The sequence below is a fragment of the Argiope bruennichi genome, chromosome 11, assembly GCF_947563725.1.
Source record: "Argiope bruennichi chromosome 11, qqArgBrue1.1, whole genome shotgun sequence".
NCBI lineage: Eukaryota > Metazoa > Arthropoda > Arachnida > Araneae > Araneidae > Argiope > Argiope bruennichi.
The window spans coordinates 20,672,715-20,682,377 of record NC_079161.1 but is presented as its reverse complement, the minus strand read 5'-3'; the positions used below and the strand labels follow the sequence as shown (position 1 = coordinate 20,682,377).

Here is a 9,663-nt window from a genome sequence, read left to right as displayed (position 1 = left end):
AGTCGTGACCCAGCAGTCGTGGACCAGTGGAGTTGAAGAGTCGTCGTGAACCAGTGGTGAATTGAGCTGTGGACAGTGGAGTTGAAGAGTCGTCATGAACCAGTGGAGTTGAAGAGTCGTCGTGAACCAGTGGTGAATTGAGTCGTGGACCAGTGGAGTCGAAGAGTAGTCGGAAGCGACGGTGAAGATCTCGTCTTACAGGGACGAGCGGAGCAGCGACGGAGTAGAGCTGCTGTGTATGCTGTTGTATGCTGCACGTCTCGGCTGAAGATAATCGTCTTCTGTGCTGTATATAGTTGTCGTCTTTGTGCTGTCCTGTGTGTCTTCGTGTAAATAAACGTCGTTGTTTTATTTTCTACTGCCGCCTGGTGATTGAGTGTACACCATATAACTCCCACTATCCAAACGAACCCCGGAAATTCCGTAACAATAGGATTAACGAAAATTTAGAACATCAGTTTACTTCAGTTTCTGCTTCATTCATTAGATTTTCTGAGTCCAGATTCTCTTCCTTAACCTGGATTTGCCTTTCTACTCGCCATCCTTAGTTCTCTAAATTAACAGAAAAAAATACAGAGTTCATAGAGCTATACTTAAAACCGTTAATTAATCAAATATAGAATTATTACTTACTCTGTTGGAAAGATGCTTGAACTGCGAAGAACTGTGAAAATTCAGCACGGCACTCACAACTCTCCAACAACCCACCCCCCTCTACAAAAGAAATAAAGGAATGAAATCAAAAGATTAATTTCGTATCGAGAACGCGCAGAGTTTGAAGGTGCTACGGAATATAAAATAATTTTTTCAACACTTACCCTGAAGAGAAGGAGTACCTCCGTTGCTGAATTTTCAGTATCCAAAAAGTTTTAAATATTTCAATTTCTTCGTTTCCGCGGTTATGTGCTTCCTTCATTAGATTTTCTGAGTAAGGATTCTCTTCCTTAAACTGGTTTGGCCTTTATACTCGCCATAATCATTCCCTAAAAATGAGAAAGAATACAGATTAAAAAGAGCGACAATTAATAAATCAAACATAGAATTATTACTTACTCTGCAGGAAAGAGGCTTGAACTGCGAAGGGCTGTGAAAATTCAGCACGGCACTCACAACTGTCCAACAACCCACCCTCATCTACAAAAGAAATAAACGAATGAAATCGAAAGATTAATTTCGAATCGAGAACACGCAGAGTTTGAAGGTACTACGGAATATAAAATAATTTTTTCAACACTTACCCTGAAGAGAAGGAGTACCTCCGTTGCTGAATTTTCAGTATCCAAAAAGTTTTAAATATTTCAATTTCTTCGTTTCAGCGGTTATGTGCTTCCTTCATTAGATTTTCTGAGTAAGGATTCTCTTCCTTCCACTGGTTTGGTTTTTCTACTCGCCATAATCATTTCCTAAAAATGAGAAAGAATACAGATTAAAAATAGCGACAATTAATAAATCAAACATAGAATTATTACTTACTCTTCTGGAAAGAGGCTTGAACTGCGAAGGACAGTGAAAATTCAGCACGGCACTCACAACTCTCCAACAACCCACCCTCATCTACAAAAGAAATAAACGAATGAAATCAAAAGATTAACTTCGAATCGAGAATGCGCAGAGTTTGAAGGTGCTACGGAATATAAAATAATTTTTTCAACACTTACCCTGAAGAGAAGGAGTGCCTCCGTTGCTGAATTTTCAGTATCCAAAAAGTTTTAAATATTTCAATTTCTTCGTTTCCGCGGTTATGTGCTTCCTTCATTAGATTTTCTGAGTAAGTATTCTCTTCCGTCCACTGGTTTGGCCTTTCTACTCGCCATAATCATTCCCTAAAAATGAGAAAGAATACAGATTAAAAAGAGCGACAATTAATAAATCAAACATAGAATTATTACTTACTCTGCAGGAAAGAGGCTTGAACTGCGAAGGACAGTGAAAATTCAGCACGGCACTCACAACTGTCCAACAACCCACCCTCATCTACAAAAGAAATAAACGAATGAAATCAAAAGATTAACTTCGAATCGAGAATGCGCAGAGTTTGAAGGTGCTACGGAATATAAAATAATTTTTTCAACACTTACCCTGAAGAGAAGGAGTGCCTCCGTTGCTGAATTTTCAGTATCCAAAAAGTTTTAAATATTTCAATTCCTTCGTTTGTTCGGTTATGTGCTTCCTTCATTAGATTTTCTGAGTAAGGATTCTCTTCCTTCCACTGGTTTGGCCTTTCTACTCGCCATAATCATTTCCTAAAAATGAGAAAGAATACAGATTAAAAAGAGCGACAATTAATAAATCAAACACAGAATTATTACTCACTCTGCTGGAAAGAGGCTTGAACTGCGAAGGACAGTGAAAATTCAGCACGGCACTCACAACTGTAAAACAACCCACCCTCATCTACAAAAAAAATAAAGGAATGAAATCAAAAGATTAATTTCGAATTGAGAACGCGCAGAGTTTGAAGGTGCTGCGGAATATAAAATAATTTTTTCAACACTTACCCTATAGAGAAGGGGTGCCTCCGTTGCTGAATTTTTAGTATCCAAAAAGTTTTAAATATTTCAATTTCTTCGTTTCGCCGGTTATGTGCTTCCTTCATTAGATTTTCTGAGTCCAGATTCTCTTCCTTAACCTGGATTTGCCTTTCTACTCGCCATCCTTCGTTCTCTAAAGGAACAGAAAAAAATACAGAGTTCATAGAGCTATACTTAAAACCGTTAATTAATCAAATATATAGAATTATTACTTACTCTGCAGGAAAGATGCTTGAACTGCGAAGAACTGTGAAAATTCAGCACGGCACTCACAACTCTTCAAAAACCCACCCTCATCTACAAAAGAAATAAAGGAATGAAATCAAAAGATTAATTTCGAATCGAGAACGCGCAGAGTTTGAAGGTGCTATTGAATATTAAATAATTTTCTCAACACTTACTTTATAGAGAAGGAGTGCCTCCGTTGCTGAATTTTCAGTATCCAAAAAGTTTTAAATATTTTAATTTCTTCGTTTCGCCGGTTATGTGCTTCCTTCATTAGATTTTCTGAGTCCAGATTCTCTTCCTTCCCCTGGATTTGCCTTTCTACTCGCCATCCTTCGTTCTCTAAAGGAAAAGAAAAAATACAGATTTCATAGAGCTATACTTAAAACCGTTAATTTATCAAATATATAGAATTATTACTTACTCTGCAGGAAAGATGCTTGAACTGCGAAGAACTGTGAAAATTCAACACGGCACTCACAACTCTCCAACAAACCACCCTCATCTACAAAAGAATTAAAGGAATGAAATCAAAAGATTGATTTCGAATCGAGAATGCGCAGAGTTTGAAGGTGCTACGGAATATAAAATAATTTTTTCAACACTTACCCTATAGAGAAGGGGTGCATCCGTTGCTGAATTTTTAGTATCCAAAAAGTTTTAAATATTTCAATTTATTCGTTTCGCCGGTTATGTGTTTCCTTCAGTAGATTTTCTGAGTCCAGATTCTCTTCCTTCCCCTGGATTTGCCTTTCTACTCGCCATCCTTCGTTCTCTAAAGGAACAGAAAAAAATACAGAGTTCATAGAGCTATACTTAAAACCGTTAATTAATCAAATATATAGAATTATTACTTACTCTGCAGGAAAGATGCTTGAACTGCGAAGAACTGTGAAAATTCAGCACGGCACTCACAACTCTTCAAAAACCCACCCTCATCTACAAAAGAAATAAAGGAATGAAATCAAAAGATTAATTTCGAATCGAGAACGCGCAGAGTTTGAAGGTGCTACGGAATATAAAATAATTTTTTCAACACTTACCCTATAGAGAAGGAGTGCCTCCGTTGCTGAATTTTCAGTATCCGAAAAGTTTTAAATATTTCAATTTCTTCATTTCGCCGGTTATGTGCTTCCTTCATTAGATTTTCTGAGTCCAGATTCTCTTCCTTAACCTGGATTTGCCTTTCTACTCGCCATCCTTCGTTCTCTAAAGGAACAGAAAAAAATACAGAGTTCATAGAGCTATACTTAGAACCGTTAATTAATGAAATATATAGAATTATTACTTACTCTGCGGGAAAGAAGCTTGAACTGCGAAGAACTGTGAAAATTCAGCACGGCACTCACAACTCTCCAACAAACCACCCTCATCTACAAAAGAATTAAAGGAATGAAATCAAAAGATTAATTTCGAATCGAGAATGCGCAGAGTTTGAAGGTGCTACGGAATAGAAAATTTTTTCAACACTTACCCTATAGAGAAGGGGTGCCTCCGTTGCTGAATTTTTAGTATCCAAAAGGTTTTAAATATTTCAATTTCTTCGTTTCGCCGGTTATGTGCTTCCTTCATTAGATTTTCTGAGTCCAGATTCTCTTCCTTCCCCTGGATTTGCCTTTCTACTCGCCATCCTTCGTTCTCTAAAGGAACAGAAAAAAATACAGAGTTCATAGAGCTATACTTAAAACCGTTAATTAATCAAATATATAGAATTATTACTTACTCTGCAGGAAAGATGCTTGAACTGCGAAGAACTGTGAAAATTCAGCACGGCACTCACAACTCTCCAACAACCCACCCTCATCTACAAAAGAAATAAAGGAATGAAAACAAAAGATTGATTTCGAATCGAGAATGCGCAGAGTTTGAAGGTGCTACGGAATATAAAATAATTTTTTCAACACTTACCCTATAGAGAAGGAGTGCCTCCGTTGCTGAATTTTCAGTATCCAAACAGTTTTAAATATTTCAATTTCTTCGTTTCCGCGGTTTTGTGCTTCCTTCATTCGATTTTCTGAGTAAGGATTCTCTTCCTTCCACTGGTTTGGCCTTTCTACTCGCCATAATCATTCCCTAAAAATGAGAAAGAATACAGATTAAAAAGAGCGACAATTAATAAATCAAACATAGAATTATTACTTACTCTGCAATAAAGAGGCTTGAACTGCGAAGGACAGTGAAAATTCAGCACGGCACTCACAACTCTCCAACAACCCACCCTCATCTACAAAGAAATAAAGGAATGAAATCAAAAGATTAATTTCGAATCGAGAACGCGCAGAGTTTGAAGGTGCTACGGAATATAAAATAATTTTTTCAACACCTACCCTTTAGAGAAGGAGTGCCTCCGTTGCTGAATTTTCAGTATCCAAAAAGTTTTAAATATTTCAATAACTTCGTTTCGCCGGTTATGTGCTTCCTTCATTAGATTTTCTGAGTCCAGATTCTCTTCCCTAACCTGGATTTGCCTTTTTACTCGCCATCCTTCGTTCTCTAAAGGAACAGAAAAAAATACAGAGTTCATAGAGCTATACTTAAAAGCGTTAATAAATCAAATATATAGAATTATTACTTACTCTGCAGGAAAGATGCTTGAACTGCGAAGAACTGTGAAAATTCAGCACGGCACTCACAACTCTCCAACAACCCACCCTCATCTACAGAAGAAATAAAGGAATGAAATCAAAAGTTTAATTTCGAATCGAGAATGCGCAGAGTTTGAAGGTGCTACGGAATATAAAATAATTTTTTCAACACTTACCCTATAGAGAAGGAGTGCCTCCGTTGCTGAATTTTCAGTATCCAAAATTTTTTAAATAATTCAATTTCTTCGTTTCCGCGGTTTTGTTCTTACTTCATTAGATTTTCTGAGTAAGGATTCTATTCCTTCCACTGGTTTGGCCTTTCTACTCGCCATAATCATTCCCTAAAAATGAGAAAGAATACAGATTAAAAAGAGCGACAATTAATAAATCAAACATAGAATTATTACTTACTCTGCAGGAAAGAGGGTTGAACTGCGAAGGACAGTGAAAATTCAGCACGGCACTCACAACTCTCCAACAACCCACCCTCATCTACAAAAGAAATAAAGGAATGAAATCAAAAGATTAATTTCGAATCGAAAATGCGCAGAGTTTGAAGGTGCCACGGAATATAAAATAATTTTTTCAACACTTACCCTATAGAGAAGGGGTGCCTCCGTTGCTGAATTTTTAGTATTCAAAAAGTTTTAAATATTTCAATTTCTTCGTTTCGCCGGTTATGTGCTTCCTTCATTAGATTTTCTGAGTCCACTTTCTCTTCCTTAACCTGGATTTGCCTTTCTACTCGACATCCTTCGTTCTCAAAAGGAACAGAAAAAAATACAGAGTTCTTAGAGCTATACTTAAAACCGTTAATTAATCTAATATATAGAATTATTACTTACTCTGCAGGAAAGATGCTTGAACTGCGAAGAACTGTGAAAATTCAGCACGGCACTCACAACTCTCCAACAACCCACCCTCATCTACAAAAGAAATAAAGGAATGAAATCAAAAGATTGATTTCGAATCGAGAATGCGCAGAGTTTGAAGGTGCTACGGAATATAAAATAATTTTTTCAACACTTACCCTATAGAGAAGGAGTGCCTCCGTTGCTGAATTTTCAGTATCCAAACAGTTTTAAATATTTCAATTTCTTCGTTTCCGCGGTTTTGTGCTTCCTTCATTAGATTTTCTGAGTAAGGATTCTCTTCCTTCCACTGGTTTCGCCTTTCTACTCGCCATAATCATTCCCTAAAAATGAGAAAGAATACAGATTAAAAAGAGCGACAATTAATAAATCAAACATAGAATTATTACTTACTCTGCAATAAAGAGGCTTGAACTGCGAAGGACAGTGAAAATTCAGCACGGCACTCACAACTCTCCAACAACCCACCCTCATCTACAAAGAAATAAAGGAATGAAATCAAAAGATTAATTTCGAATCGAGAACGCGCAGAGTTTGAAGGTGCTACGGAATATAAAATAATTTTTTCAACACCTACCCTTTAGAGAAGGAGTGCCTCCGTTGCTGAATTTTCAGTATCCAAAAAGTTTTAAATATTTCAATTTCTTCGTTTCGCCGGTTATGTTCTTCCTTCATTAGATTTTCTGAGTCCAGATTCTCTTCCTTAACCTGGATTTGCCTTTTTACTCGCCATCCTTCGTTCTCTAAAGGAACAGAAAAAAATACAGAGTTCATAGAGCTATACTTAAAAGCGTTAATTAATCAAATATATAGAATTATTACTTACTCTGCAGGAAAGATGCTTGAACTGCGAAGAACTGTGAAAATTCAGCACGACACTCACAACTCTCCAACAACCCACCCTCATCTACAGAAGAAATAAAGGAATGAAATCAAAAGATTAATTTCGAATCGAGAATGCGCAGAGTTTGAAGGTGCTACGGAATATAAAATAATTTTTTCAACACTTACCCTATAGAGAAGGGGTGCCTCCGTTGCTGAATTTTTAGTATCCAAAAAGTTTTAAATATTTCAATTTCTTCGTTTCGCCGGTTATGTGCTTCCTTCATTAGATTTTATGAGTCCAGATTCTCTTCCTTAACCTGGATTTGCCTTTTTACTCGCCATCCTTCGTTCTCTAAAGGAACAGAAAAAAATACAGAGTTCATAGAACTATACTTAAAAGCGTTAATTAATCAAATATATAGAATTATTACTTACTCTGCAGGAAAGATGCTTGAACCGCGAACAACTGTGAAAATTCAGCACGGCACTCACAACTCTCCAACAACCCACCCTCATCTACAGAAGAAATAAAGGAATGAAATCAAAAGTTTAATTTCGAATCGAGAATGCGCAGAGTTTGAAGGTGCTACGGAATATAAAATAATTTTATCAACACTTACCCTATAGAGAAGGAGTGCCTCCGTTGCTGAATTTTCAGTATCCAAAAATTTTTAAATAATTCAATTTCTTCGTTTCCGCGGTTTTGTGCTTCCTTCATTAGATTTTCTGAGTAAGGATTCTCTTCCTTCCACTGGTTTGGCCTTTCTACTCGCTATAATCATTCCCTAAAAATGAGAAAGAATACAGATTAAAAAGAGCAACAATTAATAAATCAAACATAGAATTATTACTTACTCTGCAATAAAGAGGCTTGAACTGCGAAGGACAGTGAAAATTCAGCACGGCACTCACAACTCTCCAACAACCCACCCTCATCTACAAAGAAATAAAGGAATGAAATCAAAAGATTAATTTCGAATCGAGAACGCGCAGAGTTTGAAGGTGCTACGGAATATAAAATAATTTTTTCAACACCTACCCTTTAGAGAAGGAGTGCCTCCGTTGCTGAATTTTCAGTATCCAAAAAGTTTTAAATATTTCAATTTCTTCGTTTCGCCGGTTATGTTCTTCCTTCATTAGATTTTCTGAGTCCAGATTCTCTTCCTTAACCTGGATTTGCCTTTTTACTCGCCATCCTTCGTTCTCTAAAGGAACAGAAAAAAAATACAGAGTTCATAGAGCTATACTTAAAAGCGTTAATTAATCAAATATATAGAATTATTACTTACTCTGCAGGAAAGATGCTTGAACTGCGAAGAACTGTGAAAATTCAGCACGACACTCACAACTCTCCAACAACCCACCCTCATCTACAGAAGAAATAAAGGAATGAAATCAAAAGATTAATTTCGAATCGAGAATGCGCAGAGTTTGAAGGTGCTACGGAATATAAAATAATTTTTTCAACACTTACCCTATAGAGAAGGGGTGCCTCCGTTGCTGAATTTTTAGTATCCAAAAAGTTTTAAATATTTCAATTTCTTCGTTTCGCCGGTTATGTGCTTCCTTCATTAGATTTTATGAGTCCAGATTCTCTTCCTTAACCTGGATTTGCCTTTTTACTCGCCATCCTTCGTTCTCTAAAGGAACAGAAAAAAATACAGAGTTCATAGAACTATACTTAAAAGCGTTAATTAATCAAATATATAGAATTATTACTTACTCTGCAGGAAAGATGCTTGAACCGCGAACAACTGTGAAAATTCAGCACGGCACTCACAACTCTCCAACAACCCACCCTCATCTACAGAAGAAATAAAGGAATGAAATCAAAAGTTTAATTTCGAATCGAGAATGCGCAGAGTTTGAAGGTGCTACGGAATATAAAATAATTTTATCAACACTTACCCTATAGAGAAGGAGTGCCTCCGTTGCTGAATTTTCAGTATCCAAAAATTTTTAAATAATTCAATTTCTTCGTTTCCGCGGTTTTGTGCTTCCTTCATTAGATTTTCTGAGTAAGGATTCTCTTCCTTCCACTGGTTTGGCCTTTCTACTCGCTATAATCATTCCCTAAAAATGAGAAAGAATACAGATTAAAAAGAGCAACAATTAATAAATCAAACATAGAATTATTACTTACTCTGCAGGAAAGAGGCTTGAACTGCGAAGGACAGTGAAAATTCAGCACGGCACTCACAACTCTCCAACAACCCACCCTCATCTACAAAAGAAATAAAGGAAGGAAATCAAAAGATTAATTTCGAATCGAGAATGCGCAGAGTTTGAAGGTGCTACGGAATATAAAATAATTTTTTCAACACCTGCCCTGTAGAGAAGGAGTGCCTCCGTTGCTGAATTTTCAGTATCCAAAAAGTTTTAAATATTTCAATTTCTTCGTTTCGCCGGTTATGTGCTTTCTTCATTAGATTTTCTGAGTCCAGATTCTCTTCCTTAACCTGGATTTGCCTTTCTACTCGCCATCCTTCGTTCTCTAAAGGAACAGAAAAAAATACAGAGTTCTTAGAGCTATACTTAAAACCGTTAATTAATCTAATATATAGAATTATTACTTACTCTGCAGGAAAGATGCTTGAACTGCGAAGAACTGTGAAAATTCAGCAC

General features: G+C 36.5%; 4 long non-coding RNA genes across 4 annotated transcripts; all 4 read right to left on the bottom strand.

The window, feature by feature from the left end:
* Window positions 1–4,479: 4,479 nt before the first annotated feature.
* Window positions 4,480–5,171, bottom strand: LOC129956852 (uncharacterized). Its single transcript, XR_008782703.1, has 3 exons — window positions 5,084–5,171; window positions 4,665–4,980; window positions 4,480–4,560 (listed from the first exon to the last, which is right to left on the bottom strand). It is a non-coding gene; the product is annotated as an uncharacterized LOC129956852 (long non-coding RNA).
* Window positions 5,172–6,186: 1,015 nt separating this feature from the next.
* Window positions 6,187–6,680, bottom strand: LOC129957700 (uncharacterized). The gene is made up of 3 exons (XR_008782812.1): window positions 6,607–6,680; window positions 6,372–6,536; window positions 6,187–6,267 (listed from the first exon to the last, which is right to left on the bottom strand). It is a non-coding gene; the product is annotated as an uncharacterized LOC129957700 (long non-coding RNA).
* Window positions 6,681–6,800: 120 nt separating this feature from the next.
* Window positions 6,801–7,380, bottom strand: LOC129957699 (uncharacterized). Its single transcript, XR_008782811.1, has 3 exons — window positions 7,225–7,380; window positions 7,040–7,120; window positions 6,801–6,956 (listed from the first exon to the last, which is right to left on the bottom strand). It is a non-coding gene; the product is annotated as an uncharacterized LOC129957699 (long non-coding RNA).
* Window positions 7,381–8,083: 703 nt separating this feature from the next.
* LOC129956476 (uncharacterized) lies at window positions 8,084–8,670 on the bottom strand. Its single transcript, XR_008782701.1, has 3 exons — window positions 8,513–8,670; window positions 8,328–8,408; window positions 8,084–8,243 (listed from the first exon to the last, which is right to left on the bottom strand). It is a non-coding gene; the product is annotated as an uncharacterized LOC129956476 (long non-coding RNA).
* Between the last annotated feature and the right edge of the window lie 993 nt (window positions 8,671–9,663).